Here is a 6882-nt window from a genome sequence, read left to right as displayed (position 1 = left end):
AGACCTGGGCATTCCAACCCGATGGTTGTGGGTCGTGAGTATTCCATCCCGAGGATGATTGGACTCCTAGTATGTGGGCATTCCATCCCGATGGTTGTAGGTCTGGGGTCATCCATCCCGAGGATGATTGGACCTATAGTATGTTGGCATTCCAACCTAATGATTGAGGGCATAGGGTATTCCAACCTGATGGTTGATTGGACCCATAGTATGTTGTTTGTGATTATATGTATATTGTTGTGTGTATGGGTATTTTGGGGGAACTCACTAAGCTTCGAGATTACAATTGCAATTTTGGTTTCAGGTACATCAGATGATCCCGGGAAGGCGAAAGCGTGATCGTACAACTCCTCATATTTTATGATTTTTGATTTATGGGATACTCTGACATGAAAATATTTTGAAAACACTTTGTAATAATTAATGGTTTTTAATTAGTTGAAAAAGTTTTAAATTTGCTCAAATTTTATGGATGTTACAATGTTTGTGTTGCTTGAAAGTTGTAATCATCACGTTCCAAGACACCGAATATAAACATGGCATTGTAAGGAATACATATTGTGAATCTTGAAGGACGCCACATCATGCGTACATTATGATTAAAGAAATGGAAGAAGAAAGGATCAATTCAAACCCTAATTGGACAAGTTGAGCATGGAGCTGGCGTCCATGGTTTAATGATTTGATAGTTGCACATGATTTAATCGCGCATGCTAATGAATAATCACGTGGTTGACATTCGGTAGATTTCATTTGGTTGAAAAGCTTCAAACCCTCTTCTCCTGATCCGTTTTGGGCAAATCCCGATATCATCACACTCCATGTCACGTGGTTTTTTTCGGGTATTTTGGTAAATACCAATCGAGCTTCTTCGACTCGGCCTACATCAACGTAAGCAGATAGAATGTTGTTCCATGAAATAAGATCTCTTATTGGCATCCTATCGAAAATCTTTCTTGCATCATCTGTTTTACCACATTTCCAGTATAATGTAATCAACGCATTGTTGACACTATATAGAAAGTGGTGAGATGGGTTTATTACAGTTTTGATCATGTATGCGTGTATTTGTTTTCCATGGAGAAACAATTTAGCATTGGCACAAGCACTAAGGATACTTGTATAAGTGAATGCATCAAACTTGATTCCTAAAAGATTCATTTTTTTGACATTTCTAATGATTAAGAAACAAACCCTTTATGCATGTATCCAAAAATCATTGCATTCCATGCCACTACTTGCTTTTCATTGTTTATACCATCAAAGACTTGGCTTGCACTGTGTAAATCGTCATTTCTTATATACCCTGTGATTATTGTAGTCCATGATAACTCGTCTTTATGTGGCATTTCATCAAACAGTTTTTGTGCAGCATCCATTAATAAAGAAGGTGTTACGAAAGGTGAAGAAGAACACCTGATATAAAGAGAAATAAGAGAGTTTACAACCGATGTGACAAACCCGGTTCCAGACTTCACAATTTCAGAGTGTAGCTGCTGACAATGTAATTCGTGCTCAGCTATAAGAGACAACCCTGATAACATGCTTGTGTAGGTGTAGTTATCCGGCTGAAAATTGTTTATTTTCATGTCACGAAAGAGCTCAATAGCAGCATTACAATCGCCATTATGAGCACAGCCTGTTATCATGACATTGTAGCAAACTGTATCTCGAGTATTAAAAGGAGCGTTGTTAAATATTTCTCTTGCCAACTTTAGATTTCTAAAAACGAAATACGCAGTAATAAAGGTTGTTCCAGCAACAATACCTATTCTCCAAGATTCGACGCCTGCTTTCTTAATGCATTCATTTCGTCAGTTGTCAATCTACCGTAATACTTTCATTTTTAAATGACAAAACTGTGCAAATAGTCCCTGTGGTTAGTTGAAAATTGCCACTTTGGTCCAAAAAGGTTTGGACTAGCACCACGAGTCCAAACTTTTTAATTTGTTGTGATTTTTGTCCAAAATTTTTGAAATATTTTATAATGATGGATTTGCCCTTTATTATTCTATTTTACTTTTTTCTTTTATTATAGAAATTAAAAATAAAATACCTCTCTCTCTCTCTCTCTCTCTCTCTCTCTCGACAGACTTTTTTTTGGCCTGTGTTCATTTCTCAGCGGAAAAACATAAACTCTCCATCCCTGTCACATGGTTGCTCCGATCAACTCTACCATACAACAAATCACCACCGTAAACCATTGTTGTCTACTCCCCTTCTCCAACTAGGATGCATCAAACTCCCACCTCGTCTCATCCTCACCTCATCTACTTCAATACAAATCCAAAAAAATTACACCCTTCTCTTTCAATTTACTTTATCTTGCCGGAAAAAATGCTCAATGGGATGTAATTGGTTCGCAACACCGCTGGAAAACATACTCGATGGGATGCATCTGGATCTAAAAACTCCGGCACCAAAAACCTAATCATCAGGCAGTGAAAACCTAACCCTAAAAGCTTAAGGCGGCGCGGCGAAGCTGGAAACTCAAGCGAAAAACTTCAAAGTTCAGCGAGATCGTTATTTCGTTCATTAGGTTGATTTGGACTCCGGTGCTGCTAGAAACTTGAGACCCAGATGGAGGCTACCACCATCGTCTTCATCATTTGGGACCACATTCACAGCACCGACGTTTATCTATTAACCCGTGCTACAATCTTTGATCTTGTTGCCTCCGTCCAGATCTGTAAACGTTATTGTCTTCACAATATCTCCGATTGTAACAACGTAAAATTTCCAATTTAAATTTTCATTTTTAAATCACAAAAATGTATATCATATCATAATATCAAACCATAACAACAGTGTTTTCAAACAATTCCCAAGATCTCTATAACATAAACTCCATCGGTGTGGGTGTGTACTAGTCAAGCCTTCGCCTTCCCACGTTCCTCGCTGGTACCTGAGACATCAAACACAACAACTGTAAGCATAAATGCTCAGTGAGTTCCCCAAAATACCACATATCACAAATATGCCACTCAAGGCTAAACCCGACCCTCCGGTCAAGATGTCTTAGCAGGACCCTCCAGTCCCGCAGCTCGTCGGACCCTCCGGTCTAGTCATAGCTCGTTGGACCCTCCAGCCCGGTCAATATCGTTGGGCCCTCCATCCCGGTCTCTATAATCATGCAGCATACAAATAACACATAGCACAAAATCTCTAAGACAACACATAAACTCATACATAGCACATGAGACCCTCTAGTCAACTTGAAATACCTACTCAAGGTAATGTATAGTGAGAAGACTCACCTCGCGTATCTCGGAATCTCGTAAATCTCGTAACTACTAATGCTCGATCTCTCGAGCAATCATCCTCCTACAACACAAGCATAACTCTACTTAATAAGTTAATACCACCTTAACCCTGGCTGACTAACACTACAAGGTCAAACTAGTCAACCCTGGTCAACGGTCAACAGTTGACCCGACTCGCCGAGTCTGGCGTGGACTCGCCGAGTCCCTACGGGAACCCGATCCCTCTGAATCTCTTCCCACTCACCGAGTCACTCACCCAACTCGGTTACTCAGTCCCTGGTTCATAATCGCTGAACATCCCGCACCAACTCGCCGAGTCTGGGATTGGACTCGGCGAGTGCATTCCATGCACAACCTCAAACGACCTTCTAAGGTCAGATCCATTCTAGTAACTCATAGATCCAATCCCCTTAAGCTTATTAACCACGTAAAGTCCAAGTCTTGGTGCACATTAAGCATCAAATAGCTCATTAATGGTGTTTTAGCCTCAAATACATTGATCCCAACCCAAAACCTCCATGGATGCACATAAAGCTTGGGCAAGGAGGTGCTCTGGACCTCTATGGGTCCAAATCCAGAGCTATAACTCGCCAAGGGACCATGAGGATGCTAGATCTAGCCATAAATGGGTTCAAAAACCCTAAATCTATATAAACATCACATTAACAAGGAAGGATTCGAATGGTACCTCAGATGTGATGTCCTGGACCTTAGTTCTTCAAGAATCCACCCCTCTCTTGCTTCCTCTTGGCTAGATTTCCTCTTCCTTTGCTAGACAACAACTCCAAGAATCAATAATGGCTCCTTCCCTCACTTGAATCACTCAAATGCTCTAGGGTTTCACTCTGGGGACTGATGAGAGCAAATGACGGCCATAAGGCCCTTTAAATAGGTCTCAAACCCGAGAAATTAGGGTTTCATTAAACAGCGCAGACTCGCCGAGGCCACCAAGGCGACTCGCCGAGTCCGGGCATCAATCCGGGTGAAAACCCGCGTCTCAACTCGGCGAGTCTACGCACCAACTCGCTGAGTCCTTCCACAAAACTCAAAATAAAAGATTAATTAATATATCTGGAATCCCGGATGTTACAATTCTCCCCTACTCGAATCCGACTTCGCCCTCGAGGTCTCATTCTTGAAATAACTATGGATGCTACTCCTGCATCTCCCGCTCCGGTTCCCAGGTCAACTCGGATCCCTTCCGATGCTGCCACTGAACCTGTACCAGAGGCACTTCCCTGTTCCTCAGAACCTTGATCTTCCGATCCACAATCGCAACTGGTCTCTCCGCGTAGTTCAGGCTCGTATCCACCTGAATATCTTCTAACGACACCACTGCCGACTCGTCGGCAATACATTTCCTCAACTGCGAGACATGAAAGGTATCATGGATCTGCCCCAACTTAGCAGGTAGATCCAACCGGTAGGCTACCCTGCCTACCCTAGCAATTACCCTGAAGGGTCCAATATACCAGGGTCCCAACTTGCCCCTCTTCCTGAATCGTATAACTCCTTTCCAAGGAGAGACCTTTAGGAGCACAAGGTCACCAACCTAAAACACGAGCTCGGACCGACGCCTGTCCGCATAACTCTTCTGGCGACTCTGCGCGGTCAACAACCTCTGCCTAACCTGTTGAATCTGCTCGGTCGTCTGGAGTACAATTTCTGTGCAACCCATCACCCGCTGCCCCACCTCTCCCCATCAGATGGGGGTGCGACACCTCCGCCCATACAACAGCTCAAAGGGTGGCATACCAATGCTTGAATGATGGTTGTTGTTGTACGAAAACTCTGCTAAAGGTAGATAGGTGTCCTAGCTCCCTCCAAAATCCAAGACACATGCACGGAGCATATCCTCAAGCGTCTGAATCGTCCGCTCGCTCTGTCCGTCTGTCTGCGGGTGGTATGCGGTACTGAAATGCAGTCTCGTACCCAGCTCCTCATGAAACTTCTTCCAAAACCTGGAAGTAAAACGCACATCCCGATCTGAAACAATTGACATCGGAACCCCATGCCGCGATACCACTTCTCTCACATATAATTCTGCCAACTTTTCCGCAGAAGAGCTCTCGCTGATGGCTAGAAAATGAGCGCTCTTCGTCAGCCTATCCACGATCACCCAAATCGCATCAACTCCCCTCGCAGTCCGTGGCAATTTGGTGATAAAGTCCATGGTAATCTGTTCCCACTTCCATTCGGGAATCTCCAGCGGTTGCAATTTGCCATGCGGATGCTGGTGCTCGGCCTTAACCTGACGATAAGTCAGGCACCTCTCGACGAACCATGCAACATTCCTCTTCATAAAAGGCCACCAATACTCTTTCCTTAGGTCCACATACATCTTAGTAGCCCCGGGATGAATCGAGAATTTTGATCGATGCGCTTCCTCCATCAAGATAGTACGCGCACCGCCCACAAATGGTACCCAAATCCGACCCTGAAAAGTCATAAGTCCCCAACCATCCGTAACGAATTCCGATACCTGACCAACCACCCGCTCCCTTTTCTGAATTTCTGATCTCGCGACCTCAGCCTGTGCCCCTCGGATGGTGTCCAAAATCGGGGTCATCACCGTCAACCTCAAACAAATATCTCGCATCAGGGCACCCTCTACCCTACGACTCAGGGCGTTGGCTACCACATTATCCTTGCCCGGGTGGTACAGGATCTCGCAATCATAATCCTTTACCACATCCAACCATCTCTTCTGACGCATATTCAGATTTGGCTGATCCATCAAATACTTCAAGCTCTTGTGGTCCGTGTATATCATACACCGAACCCCATACAGATAGTGATGCCAGATCTTGAGGGCGAAAACCACAGGCCCCAATTCCAGATCATGGGTGGGATATTTCGTCTCATTAGGCTTCAACTGCCTCGACGCATACGCGATCACATGCCCTCTCTGCATCAACACCGCTCCCAACCCCGATATCGATGCATCACAGTACACCACGAAATCCTCCATCCCTTCCGGTAATGCAAGCACGGGAGCTTTGCACAATCTCTGGCGAAGGGTCTCAAATGAGGTCTGCTGCTCCGGACCCCATGAGAAAGTAAGACCCTTCCGGGTTAACTTGGTAAGTGGCACAACAATTTTGGAGAAGTCTCTGATAAATCTCCGATAGTAGCCTGCCAGCCCTAAGAAGCTCCGGATCTCCGCAGGTGACCTCGGCACCTCCCAACTCATCACAACCTCGATCTTGGCTGGGTCAAATCCCATTCTGGTTAACGAGATGCCCTAAGAACTGGACCTCCCGTAACCAAAAATCACACTTGGAGAATTTGGCGAATAGCCTCTCCGATCTTAGAACTCCAAGGAGCTCTCTCAAATGCTCCTCGTGCTGCTCTCTGGTCCTCGAATACACCAAGATGTCATCAATGAATACAATTACCGATCGATCCAACATCGGCCTACACACCTTGTTCATGAGGTCCATGAATGCTGCGGGTGCATTGGTGAGCCCGAATGGCATCACCACGAACTCGTAATGCCCGTAACGAGTCCTAAACGCCGTCTTCTGGATATCCTCATCCCGAACTCTCATATGGTGATATCCCGACCTCAGGTCTATCTTGGAGAACCAAGACGCTCCCTGCAACTGATCAAATAGAT

At 44.7% G+C, this 6882-nt stretch overlaps 1 pseudogene; it reads right to left on the bottom strand.

The window, feature by feature from the left end:
- Positions 1 to 459: 459 nt before the first annotated feature.
- On the bottom strand, positions 460 to 1844 carry LOC145000640 (pentatricopeptide repeat-containing protein At1g25360 pseudogene; annotated as a pseudogene).
- Between the last annotated feature and the right edge of the window lie 5038 nt (positions 1845 to 6882).

Source organism: Lactuca saligna, chromosome 6 (assembly GCF_052625555.1).
Source record: "Lactuca saligna cultivar CGN05327 chromosome 6, ASM5262555v1, whole genome shotgun sequence".
Taxonomy (NCBI): domain Eukaryota; kingdom Viridiplantae; phylum Streptophyta; class Magnoliopsida; order Asterales; family Asteraceae; genus Lactuca; species Lactuca saligna.
Note: the sequence above shows the minus strand (reverse complement) of the source record. Positions and strands in the feature narration are given on the sequence as shown.